The sequence below is a fragment of the Macaca mulatta genome, chromosome 5, assembly GCF_049350105.2.
Source record: "Macaca mulatta isolate MMU2019108-1 chromosome 5, T2T-MMU8v2.0, whole genome shotgun sequence".
Classification (NCBI taxonomy): Eukaryota; Metazoa; Chordata; class Mammalia; order Primates; family Cercopithecidae; genus Macaca; species Macaca mulatta.
In genome coordinates this window covers 118,777,723-118,795,498 of record NC_133410.1, presented here as the reverse complement: position 1 = coordinate 118,795,498, position 17,776 = coordinate 118,777,723, and the positions used below count along the sequence as shown (strand labels likewise).

General features: G+C 39.0%; 1 protein-coding gene across 4 annotated transcripts in view; it reads right to left on the bottom strand.

Annotated features, from left to right (window-relative positions):
• Positions 1 to 17,776, bottom strand: part of SEC24B (SEC24 homolog B, COPII coat complex component) — a 106,647-nt gene that overhangs the window by 77,508 nt on the left and 11,363 nt on the right. The window lies entirely within an intron of this gene.

The following is a 17,776-nucleotide window of genomic DNA, read 5'->3' as shown; positions in this document are numbered from 1 at the left end:
TAAATGTTGACCCAATTAACTTTCTTTTCCATAATCTCAACTTATTACAAAAGGTATACACTGTTATAGACCCATTATGGTAGCCAGTCTCCAACATGGCCCCCAGTGATCCCCAATCCTCCTGTTATCCACACCCTTGTGTAGTCCTCCTCCCTCACAATGTACCAGAACTGGTCTGTATGAACAACAGCATACGGCAGAGGTGATGATATGTCACTTCCATGTTAGGTGAGTCTTGAGCTCTGGCTCTCTTTCTCTCAGATACCTGAGTCTGAAAGAAGACAAGCTGCCAAGTCGTGAACAGTCCTATGAAGAAGCCCATGCAAGGAGGAACTTAACTCTCTGGCCAACAGCCAAAGAAAAACTAAGATCTGCCAACAACCACAACTGAGCTTTCATGCAGATCCTCCAAACTCAGTAGAATCTTGAGATAACTATATAACCCAGCTAACAGCTTATCTCATGAGACACCCCGAGCCAGAACCACCTAGCTAGGCTGCTCCCAAGTTTATATTCCTGAGAAACTGTGAAATAAATAGTAGTTGTTTTAAGTTGTTAAGTTTGGGGGGTATTTTGTTATACAGCTATCAGCAAGTAATATACTCAGCCTGGAAGAAGTTTAAACTTTGAGACAGGCCGGGCGCGGTGGCTCAAGCCTGTAATCCCAGCACTTTGGGAGGCCAAGACGGGCGGATCACGAGGTCAGGAGATCGAGACCATCCTGGCGAACACGGTGAAACCCCGTCTCTACTAAAAAAATACAAAAAATTAGCCGGGCGAGGTGGCGGGCGCCTGTAGTCCCAGCTACTTGGGAGGCTGAGGCAGGAGAATGGCGTAAACCCAGGAGGCAGAGCTTGCAGTGAGCTGAGATCCAGCCACTGCACTCTAGCCTGGGCAACAGAGCCAGACTCCGTCTCAAAAAAAAAAAAAAAAACAAAAAAAAACTTTGAGACAGGGTCTCGCTGTGATCCCAGGCTAGAGTGTGGTAGCATGGTCATGGTTCACTATAGCCTTGTTCTCCTGGGCTCAAGCAATCTTCTCACCTCAGCTGTCCGAGTAGCTGGGACCACAGGTGTGTACCATGGTGACCAGCTAATTTTTACTTATTTATTTTTTACAGAGACGGGCTCTCACTATGTTGCCCAGGCTGGTCTCCCATACACCACTGCCCAGTTAATGTTTTTAAATTTATTTTTTTGTAGAGACAGGGTCTCACTGTGTGCCCAGGCTGGTCTTAAACTCCTAGACTCAAGTGACTCTCCTCCCTTAACCTCTCAAAATGCTGGGATTATAGGCATGAGCCACTGCACAGAGCCAAAAATTTTTTCTCACTTTTTATTTTTCCTAACTATAAAAGCAACAATATACCCACTATAGAAAAAAATTCAAACAATGAAGAGTATAAGGTAAAAATCTCTGTCTAGTAGCTTATATCCTATTTCCCAGATATAGTTACAGTTAATGATTATGCATCCTTTGTATATCCATGTTATCTATGTAATGCATATGTAAGCACGTATATAATTTACTTGATTTTTTAAACACACAAAAGGATATTAGTTCTGCAACTTGCTTTTTACTTAATATATGCTGAATATCCTTCTGTATTAGCATATATAAATCCTCATTATTCTTTTAAAAATTTACATATAGTACTTCATTGTAGAGATATAACATTATTTACCAAATCTCCATTGATGAATATCTTGGGGATGAACCAATTTATATTTATGAGGTCAACATTTGTGATGAAGCTATAAGACAAATTTCTAAAAGTCAAACTGGAAGTTCAAAAGGTTTATGTTTTTAAAATTGACATTATTGGCAAATATCTCTTAAAAGGGCTATTTATACCTCCCATCAATAATGCCTCAGATTGCCTCATCATCCCAACACTGACTATATTTTAATCTTTGCCAATCTGAAAAGTGAGAAACACTTTAGTTTACAGTAGTTAACTTTGAATGATGCCGAGACTCTCATTTGGGTGTCTTCCTCTGCTGTTTGCTTTTTCTATAGCATTGTGATTTCCTTAATGATTTCTAACTGTTCTCACACAGTAGAAAATTCGCCTAATGTTATGTACTATAAGTATTTCCCCCAGGTTACTGTTATGTTTTGACTTTATTCATGGTATCTTTTGCTATCGTTTCTTGATTACGTAGTAAAATTCTTTTTTTATGCTTGACAAATTTTTAAATCATACTTAGTAGTGGTTTCTTCATTTCAAGATTGTAAAACTATAAAACCATGTTTTACTCTAATGTTCTATACCTTCATTTTTATGTATCTTTGATAAGTATAGCATATATTTTATCAATACCAACAAAACATTAATCCTAATGTTAATCTTATTAATATTACTACATTAAATATATTATATTATATGCCACTCACTGTTCTAAATGCTTTACATATATTAACTTCTTTAATCTTCTAAAGTACATAGTATTATTATACCCATTTATCAATAAATGAGCTACAAAAGTTAAGATGTTTAACACAGTTACATGCTTAGGAACTAACTGGGCTGGAATTTGAATCAGGCAGTCTGGCTCAAGTTCATGCTGTTAACCAATGATCTGCTGTCCTTTGCTACAAATGGCCAATTGTCCCAACAACAAAATTCTAGTTTTAGTTCCAATTACTTTTCTTTGGGTTTTGGGCAAATCTTAATTATCTTGGAATCTAGTTTTTCTGTCTTGTGGAAGAAAAGAGATTATCTGTGCCATATCTCAAATGAAAGGATAAGTTAACAGAAAATTGACAAGATGTTTCAGCTCCACTGACACAAGTACACAAAGGAAGTACCACTATACTCCTTGCCATAATAATGTATTAAAATACTTGTTTATAAAAGAGATAAGAATAAAGTTTACATTTTCCAATTGTTTTCAATTTCTTTTAAGTAATGTAATGGAATCTTCATTTCTGTTCATGTAATATAGATACTACGGCCAGCATAAAAATAACTTACACAGTCAAGCTGTAAGGGAAAAATATCATCTACATTCCTCCTATAATTCCAAGAAGTATACAGAGAACAAAAATACTGATAACACTATTTTACTAGGTGCATAATTGACTTTTCTTTCAGATTATTTTAGATGGTAATAATCCATCTGAGAGAATTGATTTACTTAAGGAAATAAAGTCTGTTAGGAATCTTTCATTAACACGACAAAAGTAAAATGTTGTCCTCCTTTCTCCTATTTAAATATATTAAAAGATGGATTTGCTAACTTTCACTGTAGTCTCAGAAAAGTCTGCACTAGTAGAATTTATCAATGAAGAGCCAAGTCAGATTTAGAGAAATCTGTTCAAATTATCTACCCACTTAGTGATTGATCTGGCATATCCATGCTACATGATCTGAAAAGAGAAATCATCATTATGTCCTAACTATTCAAATGTCATTCTTTTAAAAATAACAGGAATGTTCTATCTGCTGAAATTTATCAGAAGTGAGTTGCCCACCAGAATAAGTCTATTTACTTTCTAGCTTATCAAAGAAAGGTACTACTCTGGGAAAACATGGGGGTGGGAATATCTAATATATCTAATTATATGTAGATGCTTACCATTCCATACTTTATATCAAGATCTAAATGTTCCCAATCTATAAAAAAGTATCTGAAAGTAATTAAAGTTAATAAAAATGATGAATGTACATCATTTTTAACATGTATTCAGTATTTTTAAATTACTGAGATATTTTGCTTTTTTGTACTATTTCTTCAAAAACCATTATGTATTTTACACTTATAGCACTTCTCAATCTGATCAACCATATGTCAAGTACTCAACAGCCATGTATAGCTAGTGGTGACCACACTGGATGGTGAAAGTCTACAGCATATGTCTATGATTCCAGTTGTTTCTGCCTCTCATGATAATTAAATTTTCAGCCCTCAGTGTTTTTCCCCCTATTCTTTTCTCATGTACCTGTTCAATTTTTTCCCCATATTTATTTAAGCTCTATGGCTTCCAAATACTATATTCCAAGAAAGAACTATTTTACTATTTTTTCTTTTTCTTTTTCTTTTTTTGAGACGGAGTCTCGCTCTGTTGCCCAGGCTGGAGTGCAGTGGCGCGATCTCAGCTCACTGCAAGCTCCACCGCCTCCCGGGTTCACGCCATTCTCCTGCCTCAGCCTCCCGAGAAGCTGGGACTACAGGTGCCCGCCACCACGCCCGGCTAATTTTTTTGTATTTTTAGTAGAGACGGGGTTTCACCATGTTCGCCAGGATGGTCTCGATCTCCTGACCTCGTGATCCGCCCGTCTTAGCCTCCCAAAGTGCTGGGATTACAGGCATGAGCCACTGTGCCTGGCCCGAACTATTTTTTCTAAGATTAGAGCAACACTGTGCATTATGTACATATATACACATATTATGTTTAACTTATCTGAATACAAAACTCTTGTAGTAATTATTCATCTGTGATATTTATTGGGATTCAAAATGATCCTGCAGCATGTATGAAAAGACTGCTGGTATTTTAATACTTCTAAAATAGACATAAAAGTTGTGGAGGAGAAATTTATGTGGAGGAGAAAAGAAATTTGTTATGTCAAATTTCTGAAAAATAACTTCAGAAGTACTTCTCTTATCACAAATGTGATAGTCATTGTAAAAAAAAAAATACAGAAAGTGATCAAATAAAAATCATCTGTAATCTTCCTGAGATAACCTGTTAACATTCTTATGTATACAAACCCTGTATTTTCTTTTGGCATATATATGCATAATTTAGGTAAGCAAAAGTGGGATTATAATGTATCTTTTAAATAATTTCTTCATTTAGCATGATTTGAATATCTTTCCATCATTATTTTTAACGTCTGAATAGTACTCCGTTACATGAATTTACCATATTTTAATCTATTTTCTATTTGCCATTTAGGTTTTCTTTTTTTTAACATAAACTACATAATAAACAGATCTGTAGGTAAATTTTTGTGTTCATTCACTTTACTAATAATAACTTCCTACCTGTTGCAATTGTTGGGTCAAGTCCCTAGTTGGCAGTTTAACTGTGCAGAAATGGGAGATGTCAGGATGCCCACCAAAAACGGAGGTAGAGACCGGAATCAAAGTGGGCCCAGAAGCTAAATCTGGCAGAGACTTCAAAGTCTTTATAAATATATTCCAAAAACGAAAAGAAAATATATTCCAAAAATTGGGGGAAAATGTTGCCAGCAAATGCAGAGACAAGGGATATCAAGAGAAATGAAAACTATTCTAAAAATATTCAAAAGAAATAAATATGCTAAATGGTCTCTACAGCATGGCAGAAGACTTAATGAACCTTGATTAAGTTGATCAACCTTGAAGACTGGTCAAGAAAATGATCTCATCTAAGAAACTTAGAGAAAAAAAAAAAGACTGAAGAAAAATGAACAAAATTCGAGAGACCTATGGGACAACACAAAGCAGTCTAACACTTGTATAATCAGTAAGCGTGTAGTGGGCTAAAGAGTGGCCCCCTAAAAGATTATGTACACATCCTAATTCCTCCAATCCTGTGAAAATTATATGGAAAAGAGTGATTATTGCCTTAAATGATGAAAGACATGCTTAGGTTAAAGATCTTGAGGAGTCTCTCCTGGATTATTTGAGTGGGTCCTAAATGCAATCACATGTATCCTTATAAAATATACATACAGAAGAGAAGACATACACATAAATAGAGAGAAGTTAATGTGAAGTTGGAGCACAGAGTGATGTAGCCACAAGTGAAGGAATGCCAACAGTCAAGGACAAGTGGGAAGAGTCAATGAACGTATTACTCCCCTAGGAGCCTACAGAGGGAGCATGACCGCTGTGGTTTAAATGCTTGCTCCTCCAAAATTCATGCTGAAATTTCATCACCATTGTAACGGTATTAAGAGGCTGTGCCCTTATGAATGCATTAATGCCACTATCACAGAAGTGAGATTGGTATAAAAGGGCAAGTCTGGTCCCCTTTTCTCTGCCCCCACCTTTGCCCTTCTGCCACGTGATGTTTTCTGCCATGTTATGACACAGCAAGAAGGCCCTAACCAGATGCTGGCACCTTGCTCTTGGATTTCCCAGCCTCCAGAATTGTGAGAAGTAAATTTTTGTTCATTATAAACTAGCCGGTGTCAGGCATTCTGTCATAGTAGCACAAAATAGACTAAGAAGTAGTCCTGCCAACATCTTAATTTCAGACTTCTGGACTTCATAACTGCAGAAAAATACATTTATGTTCTTTTAAGCCACCTAGTTTATGGCCATTTGTTTCAGCAGTCCTAAGACATTAATAAAGATATAGAACAGAAATTCTCAAAGTGTAGCATACAAAACCCTAGCAGTGCCAGAAACTCTTTGGGGAAAATCCATGAGTAAAAACTATTTTCATAATAGTACTAAGATGATATTTGCCTTTTTCACTGTGTTGACAATTATACTAATGATACAAAAGCAACGATGGCTGCAATGTGAACCCTGGGGCACAAACTGAAGCAGTGGCACCAAGCAATACTAGCAGTTACTATATTCTTCACTACCATGCACTCACATATATTTTTAAGCCAGTTTCCCTTAAGAAAGTCTTAAATAAAGCAGTAAAAATTAACCTTATTACATTAAAAACAATAGTCTCTGTGAAACATAAAGCACTTTTATTGCACACTGAAATATAAATGTTATCTTTAGGAAAAGTACTTGTTTAACTTAGCTGTGAGTTCTATCATTGAACAAAACTTCAGCAAATAGAATACAACAATATATTAAAAGTAAAATACATCATGACCAAATGGGGTTCATATTAGGAATACAAGGTTGTTTGACCATTTGAAATACATTCAATGTGATTCAACATATTAACAGACTTAAGGAAACACCATATAATCATATCAATAGATACAGAAAATGCATTAGATAAAACTTGGCATCCATTCATGATAAAAACTCTCAATAAACTAGGAAGAGAAAGAAACTTTCTTAACCTGATAAGCACTATCTACTAAAAACCTATAGCAAACCATACTTAATGGTAAGGAACAGACTGACTGCTTTTATCCTAACGTTAATTACATGCAAGGCAAGATGTCCTCTCTCATCACTCCTATTCAATAATGTACAACATGTAAGCCCCTTCAGTGAGGCAAGAAAAATAAATAAATAGTAGATAGACTGGAAGGGAGTTAAAAAAAAAAAAAAAAAAAACTGTCTTTATTTGCAGAATGACATAACTGTCTAGGTAGAAAATCCCAAAAAAATCTTCCAAAAAATGCCTGGAACTAATAAGTGAGTTTATCAAGGTCACAGAATATAAGGTCAATATATAAGAATCAATTATGTCTCTAAAGATCAGTTATAAACAAGGGGAATTAAGATTTTAAAAAACAATATCATTTATAATAGCACAAAAAAAGAAGTACTTAGATATGTAAGTCTAATGAAATATGTTCAGAACCTATATAAAAAAAACTACAAAACACTAATGAAAGGAATCAAGGATTTAAAGAAATGGAACGACATACCGTGTTCATGGATTAGAAGACTTGATATTATGATGTAACTTATCTCAGTTTTGATCTTTAGATTCAATGCAATCATAATAAACAACACCAGCAGGCTTTTTTTTTGTAGATATCAACAAGCTGATTCTAAAATTTCTATGGAAATGCAAAGTTACTAAAAACAAACAAAAACTGAAAAGGAACAAAGCTGGAAGACTCACATTACCCAATTTTAAGGTGTACTTTATAGGTTACAACAATTTGAAAAGTGTGGTATTGGTGAAAGGACAGATAGACAGAATGCAACATAGTTTAGAAACAGACCCACAAAAATACAGTCAACTGATTATTGACAAAGGTGCCAAGGCAATGCAATTGAGGAAAGATAGTTCTTTCAACAAATGGTGCTGGAATAACTAGATATTCACATGTGAAAAAAAGAAAAGAACTTCAACATATATTAAACAAAAATTAAGTCAAAATGAATCATAGACCGGGTGTGGTGGCTCATGCCTGTAATCCCAGCATTTTGGGAGGCCTAGGCGGGCAGATTACCTGAGGTCAGGAGTTGGAGACCAGCCTAGCTAACATGGTGAAACCCCAACTCTACTAAGACTACAAAATGAGCTGGACATGGTGGTGCATGCCTGAAATCCCAGCTACTCGGGAGGGCTGAGACAGGAGACTTCACTTGAACCCGGGAGGCGGAGGTTGGAGTTAGCCAAGATAGCACTACCGCACACCAGCCTGGGTGACAAAGTGAAACTCCCATCTCAAAAAATAAAATAAAAAATAAAAAGAATCCTAAATCTCATTGTAAATTAAACATTTAAGAGAAAATATAGATTTCTGAAGGGAATCTGGGATTGACAATGAATTCGTACTATAGAGGTGAAAGGGGCAGCTCCCCTTGGCCCTCTGAAGGTGTGCTGAAAACTCAACTTGCAAAAGGCAGATTAACAGGAGAAAAGACATACAAATTTATTTAACATGTAATACATGGGGGCTTTCAGAATGAGACCCAAAGATAGAGGAAATTGTCCATCTTTATGTTTAGGTTCAACAAAGTATGGACAGCCATGCAAAAGTATAATTGGATAAAAAGGCTATAATCTAATATAAACAGACTGAATGGGGAAACCCAGGAAGGCCTATCTGTTTAGTTTCTTCTTGGCCTGAGCACACATTCTTTCCTCCTGCTTATGGGGCAAGGACCCTCTCTGGAATGGGTTTTATGACCTACAGTCAAACAAGGTAGGTGAGATAATTACAGCCAGTTTTTACAGATAGGACAGAGGGAAAGTTAGAGTAATATTTTTAGGTTTTATGGCTTGCTTTGGGGAAAAAAGGTTCCAGTTTCTATGACCTGCTTTGGGGAAGAGGGAATCTGGTTTCTAAGGCTAGCCTCAGGGGAGAACAGGACTGAGAGACAGGCGGCAACAGAAAGTTAGAGAAAAACTTTTGCTTCTGAGGCCTTCATTTTGGAGTTTTGTTCTTTCTTTCTTCTCTTTCTTCTCTCTCTCTCTCTCTCTTTCTTCCCTTCTTTCTTGAGACAGAGTCTTGCTCTGTCACCCAAGCTGGAGTGCAGTAGGGCAATCTCAGTTCACTCCAACCTCCACCTGAGGGTTCAAGTGATTCTCCTGCCTTACTTTCCCTAGTAGCTGGGATTACAGGCACCCACCACCATACCTGGCTAATTTTTGCATGTTTAGTAGAGACCACAGGGTTTCATCATGTTGGCCAGGCTGGTTTTGAACTCCTGGGCTCAGGGAATCCTCCTGCCTCAGCCTCCCAAAGTGCTGGGATTATAGGTGAGAGCCACTGCACCCAGCCTGAGGTTTCGTTTTCTGAGCCTCAACATCACCTATGATACTCAGCAACATAAAATATTGATAAAGTTGACTTTACCAAAATGAAAAAAAAGTATGCTCTGTGAAAGGAGCTAAGGGGGATTAAAGATAGATAAGACACAGTTGGCCAGGTGTGCCTGAGGTCAGGAGTTCAAGACCAGCCTGGACAACATGGAGAAACCCTGTCTCTACTAAAAATACAAAAATTAACTGGGTGTGGTGGTGCATGCCTGTAATCCCAGCTATTCGGGAGGCTGAGGCAGAAGAATCACTTGAACCCGGGAGGCGGAGGTTGCAGTGAGCTGAGATCACGCCATCGCACTCTAGCCTGGGGGACAAGAGCGAAACTCCGTCTAAATAAAATAAAATAAAATAAAATAAAAAGACACAGTCATGAAAACGTTTAGGAAAATTAAAAGAATAACACAGAAAGAAAATGTCTGCAAATCAGACACTTAATAAAAAACTTGTACCCAGAATACACTAAGAACTCTTAAAACTCAACTAGTAAAAAAATAGACAACCCAATCAAAAATCGGTAAAAGATCTGAAAAGGTCATCACCAAAAAAGTTATAAGAATGTAAAATATACACATGAGAAGATGCTTATCATTAGTTATTAGGAAAATATAAATTAAATTACAACAAGACACTATCAAAAACATCAAATGCTGGCAAAGATGTGGTGCAAGAGAAACATTCACTCATTGTTGGAGGGAATACACACCAGTACAGCCACCCTGAAAAATAATTTTGCAATTTGTTATAAACTTAAGTATATATTTACTACATGACCCAACAGTCCCACTCTAGTTATTTACCTAAGTGAGCTGCAGACTTGCGTCCACACAAAAGCCAGTACATGAATGTTTATGGTAGCTTTTTTTATAACTATCCAACACTGGAAACAACCAAGATGTCTGATAACAGAGGTAGGGACAAATAATCATGGTACACACATAAACAGAATACTACTTAGCAATAACAAGGAACAGAATATGAATTTGTACAGCAGCATGGATGAATGTAGCTAAGCGAAAGGAGCCAGACCCAAAGGGCTACATATTACATGGTTCCGTTTATATGACATTCAGAAAAACAAGGATAGAGAACAGAGCAATGGCTGCCAGGGGCTGGTGAGAGGCACTGACTACAAGAACATTTTTTTTTTTCATGGTGATAGAACTGTTTCAGATGGTACTGCACTGGCATAATACATACATGATTACATGTGTTTATCTAAACCCGTAGAGCTGTATTACACAAAGAATAAAAGGAAATATACTATACGTAAATTTTCTTTAATAAATCAACCAGGATGTCAAGAAAACCTAGGCTAGAATACAGACTGTAACAGATCAGTCTAATTGTATTACAAATGTATGATAACCTAACTGAATGATGTTTAGGTAATACAGATACAGATAGACAGACACAAAAATAATTATAGATGAGTTAGCATATACAGATACATACTCACATTTCCTAGCTCTGTCCACTTTCAGAGCCTGAAGCAGTGACACCACCGTAGTAATAAGCATATCCAACACCTAGTTCTTGGTTTCTAAATATCATCCTCCAATAAAAGAAACCAGAGTCCCTTGGACATAGGGTTGATTTTGGTACTGGGATAAGGCAAGTACAAGATAGAGTAACTTGTAGTGTCAGAAAGTAAGGAAGTGCCCAAACAACAAAAGGATTGGGGGAAAGGGATACAGAAGCCAACATAAAAGAGCTCCCAATGGCCACAGCTGGAATAATCTGAGCAACAAAAGTAAGTATCAATAGTATTGGCACTTTGGGAGTCAAGGTAGGAGGATTGCTTGAGGGCAGGAGTTTGAGACCAGCCTGGGCAACATAGCAAGACCCCGTCTCTTTAAAAAAAGAAAAGAAAAAATTAGCTAGGCAGATGGCACCAGCTACTTGAGAGGATTGCTTGAGCCCAGCAGGTTAGGGCTGCGGCAAGCCATGACTGTATCACTGCACTCCAGGCTAGACAATGGAGCAAGACCCTGTCTCCTTCTCTATATACAGCATTGGATTATACCTCAAAGAATAAAGTAAACATTTTTGAGTTTATAATAACATACACAAATGATTGAATAAATTTTAAAATGGGATTAAACGGGGAAATCTCCGTTATACGAAACAGGGAAAGAGAAAATTACCATTAGAAATCCATAGTAGCTGGTGCTGTGGCAAATATCTGTAGTCCCAGCTACTGGAAAGGCTGAAGAGAGAGGATCCCTTAAACCCAGGAGTTCTGGGCTGTCATGTGTTACGCTGATTGGGTGTCTACACTAAGTTTGACATCAATATGGTAATCTTCCAGGAGCAGGGAGGGGACCACCAGGTTGCCTAAGGAGGGGTGAACCGGCAGAAGTAGGAAATTAAGGATATAAAAAATCCCATGCTGATCAGTAGTGGGACTACAACTGTGAATAGCCACCGTACTCCAGCCTGAGCAAGAGGAAGACTCTGGCTCTTTAAAAAAAAAAAAAAAAAAAAATTGCACAGTAATAATTGAGGCAGGTGAGAGTAAGCAAAATTCATTAGTTAAATGCTAAAACGGGCCGGGCGCGGTGGCTCAAGCCTGTAATCCCAGCACTTTGGGAGGCCGAGACGGGCGGATCACGAGGTCAGGAGATCGAGACCATCCTGGCTGACACGGTGAAACCCCGTCTCTACTTTAAAAAATACAAAAAACTAGCCGGGCGAGGTGGCGGCGCCTGTAGTCCCAGCTACTCGGGAGGCTGAGGCAGGAGAATGGCGTGAACCCGGGAGGCGGAGCTTGCAGTGAGCTGAGATCCGGCCACTGTACTCCAGCCTGGGCGGCAGAGCGAGACTCTGTCTCAAAAAAAAAAAAAAAAAAAAAAAAAAAAGAAATGCTAAAATGAGTGAGTAATTTTTTTTTTTGAGACGAGTCTCATTCTGTCACCCAGGTTGGAATGCAGTGGCGCGATACTGGCTCTCTGAAACCTCTGCCCCCCACCCCGGGTTCAAGCTATTCTCCTGCCTCAGCCTCCCAAGTAGCTGGGATTACAGGTGCCTGCCACCACGTCCAGTTAATTTTTGTATTTTTAGTAGAGATGGGGTTTCACCATCCTGGCCAGGCTGGTCTTGAACTTCTGCCCTGGTGATCCACCCACCTTGGCCTCCCAAAGTGCTGGGATTACAGGTGTGAGCCACTGCACCCGGCTGTGAGTGAAATTTTAAGAAGAAACAGAATGGTAGACTAACTTCAAAGTATCTCCCAAAGAATATTTATTAATTACTGTGGTGATCTGAACATAAGCCCACAAATCATTTGGTACACCTCATTGCAGAAGGCAGAGTTTAATTCCCTTTTTTTCCTACATTTTTAAGAGACAGGGTCTTGCTCTGTCACCCAGTGTGGACTACAAAGGTGTGAACATAGCTCACTGTAACCTTGAAGCCCTGGACTCAAGGGAACCTCCCATCTCAGCCTCCAGAGTAGGTGGGACTACAGGCAAGTGCAACCACACCCTGGTAATAATTTTACTTTGTTTGTAGAAACAAGGTCTATGTTAGCCAGGCTGGTCTCAAACTCCTGGCCTCAAGTAATCTTCCTGCTTCAGCCTCCCAAAGTGCTGAGATTACAGGTGTAAGCCACTGCATCCAGCTTCTCTTTCTTTTGAGAGTAGGCTAGAGTTAAGTGAATCACTCCTAATAAACATACCATGAAAAGGAAAAAATAACTTTACAGAGGAAAAACCTCATAGACATCCCTCTATTATAGACTCAATGTTTATGTCCCCCCAAAACTATGCTGAGGCCCAATTTGATGGTGTTAGGAGGTGGGGCCTTTGGGAGGTAATCAGGTTTACATTAGGTCATGAAGGCAGGACCACCATGAGAGAAGGAGTGCCCTTATAAAAAGAAGAGAGAGATCTCTCTATGTGCACATACCAAGAAAAGGCCATGTGAGCACACAGTGACAAGGTGGATAGAGGGTCCTCACTAGAATATGACCATACTGACAATCTGATCTCAAACTTCCAGCCTCCAGAATTGTTGTAAAAAATAAATGTCTGGGCGCAGTGGCTCATGCCTGTAATCCCAGCAACTTGGGAGGCCAAGGCAGGCAGATTGCTTGGATCCAGGAGTTTAAGACTAGCTTGGGCAACATGGTGAAACCCTGTCTCTACAAAAAAAAAAAAAAAAAAAAAAAAAAAAAAGAAAAAGAAAAATTAGCCAGGCATGGTGTCACATGCCTGTAGTCCCAGCTACTTGGGAGGCTGAGGTGGCAGGACTGCTTGAGCCTGGGAGGTCAAGGCTTCAGTGAACCATGATTGAGCCACTATACTCCAACCCAGGTGACAGTGAGACACTGCCTTAAAGAAAGAAAAGAAATATCTGTTGTTTAAGCCTCAGTCAATGGTGTTTCAATATAGCAGCCTGAGCTAAGACAACCCTCTTAACCAAGTCAAGTGCCCAAGGTTAACATGATCAGTAATAAAACAAGCTGGTACCATGCAAACCCTGAAATGACTCAGTAAGAAGCATACTTCACCACTGTGGTATTCTTATGAAAAACTCATACACACAATCTAATAATGAGAAAGCATCAGCAAACTCAAAGTGAGGAACTGTCTACAAAATACCTAATCAGTACTCTTTAAAAGCAAGGAAGTCATTTAAAAAAAAAAAAAAAAAAAAAAAAAGACAAGACTAAAAAACTGTCAGACTACAGGCTAAGGAGACATGACAAGTAAATGCAAAATGATATTCTGAATTAAATCCTGAGACAGAAAAAAAGACATTGGTGTAAAAACTGGTGAAACATCAATACAATTTGTAATTTTATTTCACCAATGTTAATTTCCTGGTTTTGATAAATGTACCAAAATTTTGGAAGATGGGCTGGGCACAGTGGCTCATACCTGTAAATCCCAGCACTTTGGGAGGCTGAGGTAGGCAGGTCAGGAGTTCAAGAACAGCCTGGCCAACATGGTGAAACACCGTCTCTACTAAAAATACAAAAACACAAAAATTAGCCAGGCATGGTGGCAAGTGCCTGTAGTTTCCGCTACTCGGGAGGCTGAGGCAGGAGAATCGCTTGAACCTGGGAGGCCGAGGTTGTAGTGAGCAGAGATCACATCACTGCACTCCAGCCTGGGCAACAGAGCGAGACTCTGTCTTAAAAAAAAAAAAAAGTTTCATAAGTTATCGTTAGAGGAAGCTGACTGAAGGGTACTGCACTTTCTATACTATCTTTGCAACACTTCTGTAAGTCTAAAATTATTGCAAAATAAAGTTTTTAATATATCAGTAGAAAAAGGTGCTGGAAATGACCTATTAAATTGTATGACACACCAAACATAGCCAGAGTGATTTACCTAAAAAGCAGATCTGATATTGTTACTCCCTGTTTTGATGCCTTCTAATGGTTTCTCTTGCCACCAAAAAAAAAAAAAAAATTCAAATTATTTAACATGACCAATAAAACATACGTCCATATCCTAATCTCTGAACTTGTGAATATGTTAGATTACCTGGCAAAGGGGAATTAAGGTTGCACTTGGTATTAAGAATGTTAATCAGCTGACCTTGAAACAGATTCTTGATTACCCAGGTGAGACCAATATAATCACAAGCATCCTTAAGAGCAGAACAAGAGGGGTAGAAGAGTCAGAGGGAGATGTGACTACAGAAGAATTCTCAGAGAGATGCAATGTTGCTGGCTTTGAACATGGAGAAAGTGGGCCATGAGCCAAGGAATGTGGGCAGCATCTAGAAGCTATCTGACAAAGGCAAGAAATTAATTCTCCCTTAGATTCTCTAGAAGAGAATGCAGCCCCGTAAATGCCTTGATTTTAGCTCAGGTGGACTTCTAACCTATAGGTGATAAATTCATGTTGTTTGAAGCCACTAATTTGTGGTCATTTGTTACAGCAGTAAATAGAAAACAATGCGAAGACTCTCCATAATCTGACCCCTGCTTATCACTCCTGTTTTATCACTCACCACCTCTTCATACAATAATTTTAAAGAGGTATGCCTTAATATACTAGTACACTGCAAGTCTTCCACATGCCTCTGCCAACATTTGATCAATAAATAAAATTTAATTTTGCTACACTTAAGATACTTACTGATATGGTGAAGTCAAATAGAATGTTGAGCTGGTGGGAAAAAATACTGTTTGCCACAAAAAAGCAAAGAAGCCACAGAAGAACACCAAGTAAGATTGTATGCTTGAGTTTTGCCTCAAGAGGCCCTAAAAGAGGTTCATCAAGGCAGAAGACAGTTTTACTTTAAGCTGTCTTATAGAGGCTTCTGAAGGGGATCAAGTGAGTATGTGATACTTTTTTTGAAACTTTTATTTTAATACAAGTGTTCAAAGTGTAATTCCTTTAAGAACGCCACCAAAAATTTTAGCACTGAAGTAGCCATGAGTATGAAAAGGCTGAGAATCACTGTTCTGCACATATCCTTATCATGCTAAATTTTTTTCAAGCCATGCTTCCTCACCTCTCAATCTTCAGATAGGCTTTTCACTCTACATGGAACCTTCCAAAATACTCTCTTCTGTTTCACCTGACCAATTCTTTTTTTTTTTTTTGAGACGGAGTCTCGCTCTGTCACCCAGGCTGGAGTGCAGTGGCCGGATCTCAGCTCACTGCAAGCTCCGCCTCCCGGGTTTACGCCATTCTCCGGCCTCAGCCTCCCGAGTAGCTGGGACTACAGGCGCCCGCCACCTCGCCCGGCTAGTTTTTTGTATTTCTTAATAGAGACGGGGTTTCACTGTGTTAGCCAGGATGGTCTCGATCTCCTGACCTAGTGATCCGCCCGTCTCGGCCTCCCAAAGTGCTGGGATTACAGGCTTGAGCCACCACGCCCGGCCTCACCTGACCAATTCTTAACTTATTCTTCAGATCTCAGCTCAGCTCTTCCTCCAGGAGAACATTCTCTAATCCTACAAGTGAATGCATGCCATTACATAATATTGCTTCCACTTCACATTTATTTTGCTGCCGGCTCTGACTTCTCCTGTGTCTCTCTAATAAGAACCACTGTGATTATGTCAGGCCTACCAAGTTCCAGGAAAACCCCATCTCAAGAGGCTTAATTTAATCACAGCTGCAAAGGTTTCAGGGATTAGGACATGGACATAGCTGGTGGACCCATTATTCAGTCTACCACATCAGGTATCAATGGCAGATTTTCATACAACTATATTACGACTTGACTTTATGGAAAGCAAGTTTAGAATTCCACTGATTCCAAAATGCACCCCAATTTCAGAGGTAAAAAATGTAAAAAAAAAAAAAAAAAAAAAAGGATTCTTAGAATAAATTAACTTGATTATTACACACACCAAATTGCCCAATACAGTGCCTTACAAATAAGCATCAAATAATCATCGAAAAACTAAACAATGGGCTGGGTGTGGTGGCTCATGCCTGTGATTGCAGCACTTTGGGAGGCTGAGGCAGGGGGACTGCTTGAGTCCAGGAGTTTGAGACCAGCCCAGGCAACATAGTGAGACTTCATCCCTACAAAAATGAAATTAAAAATTACACAGGTATGGTGGTTTGTGCCTGTAGTCCCAGATACGTGGGAGGCGGAGGTGCTAGGCTTGCTTCAGCCCAGGAGGTCGAGGCTGCATTGAGCCAAGATTGTACCACTGCACTCCAGCCTGGATGAGAGAGAGAGATCCTGTCTCAAAAAAATAAATAAAATAAAATAATAAAAATAACAGGCTGGGCACAGTGGCTCATGCCTGTAATCCCAGCACTTTGGGAGGCTGAGACAGGCAAATCACAAGGTCAGGAGATCGAGACCATACTGGCTAATATGGTGAAACGCCATCTCTACTAAAAATACAAAAAAAAAAAAAAAAAAAAAATTAGCTGGACATGGTGGCGGGCACCTGTTCTCCCAGCTACTCGGGAGGCTGAGTCAGGAGAATGGCGTGAACCCAGGTGGTGGAGCTTGCAGTGAGCCAAGACTGTGCCACTGCACTCCAGCCTGGGCAACAGAGCAAGACTCTGTCTCAAAAGAAAAAAAAAAAAAAAGAAAGAAAGAAAGAAACAAACAAAAACAAACTAAAAAATGGTCGCATGTGCTTGTAATCCCAGCACTTTGGGAGGCTGAGGCAGTAGACTGCTTGAGTCCAGGGGTTCAAGACCAGCCTGGACAACAGACCAAAACTCCATCTCTACAAAAATTACATAAAATTAGGCAGATGTAGTGGTGCACACCTGTAGTCCCAGCTACTGAAGAGGCTGAGGTGGATCACCTGACCCCAGGAGATCAAGGTTGCAGTGAGCAGTGATCACGCCACTATACTCCAGCTTGGGTGACACAGTGAGACCCTGTGTCAAAACAACAAATAAACAAAACTAAAAAAATTCCGTTTTTATATAATCTCTGAAAGAATTTTATATTCTTAGCTTCAAGTGAACTATGT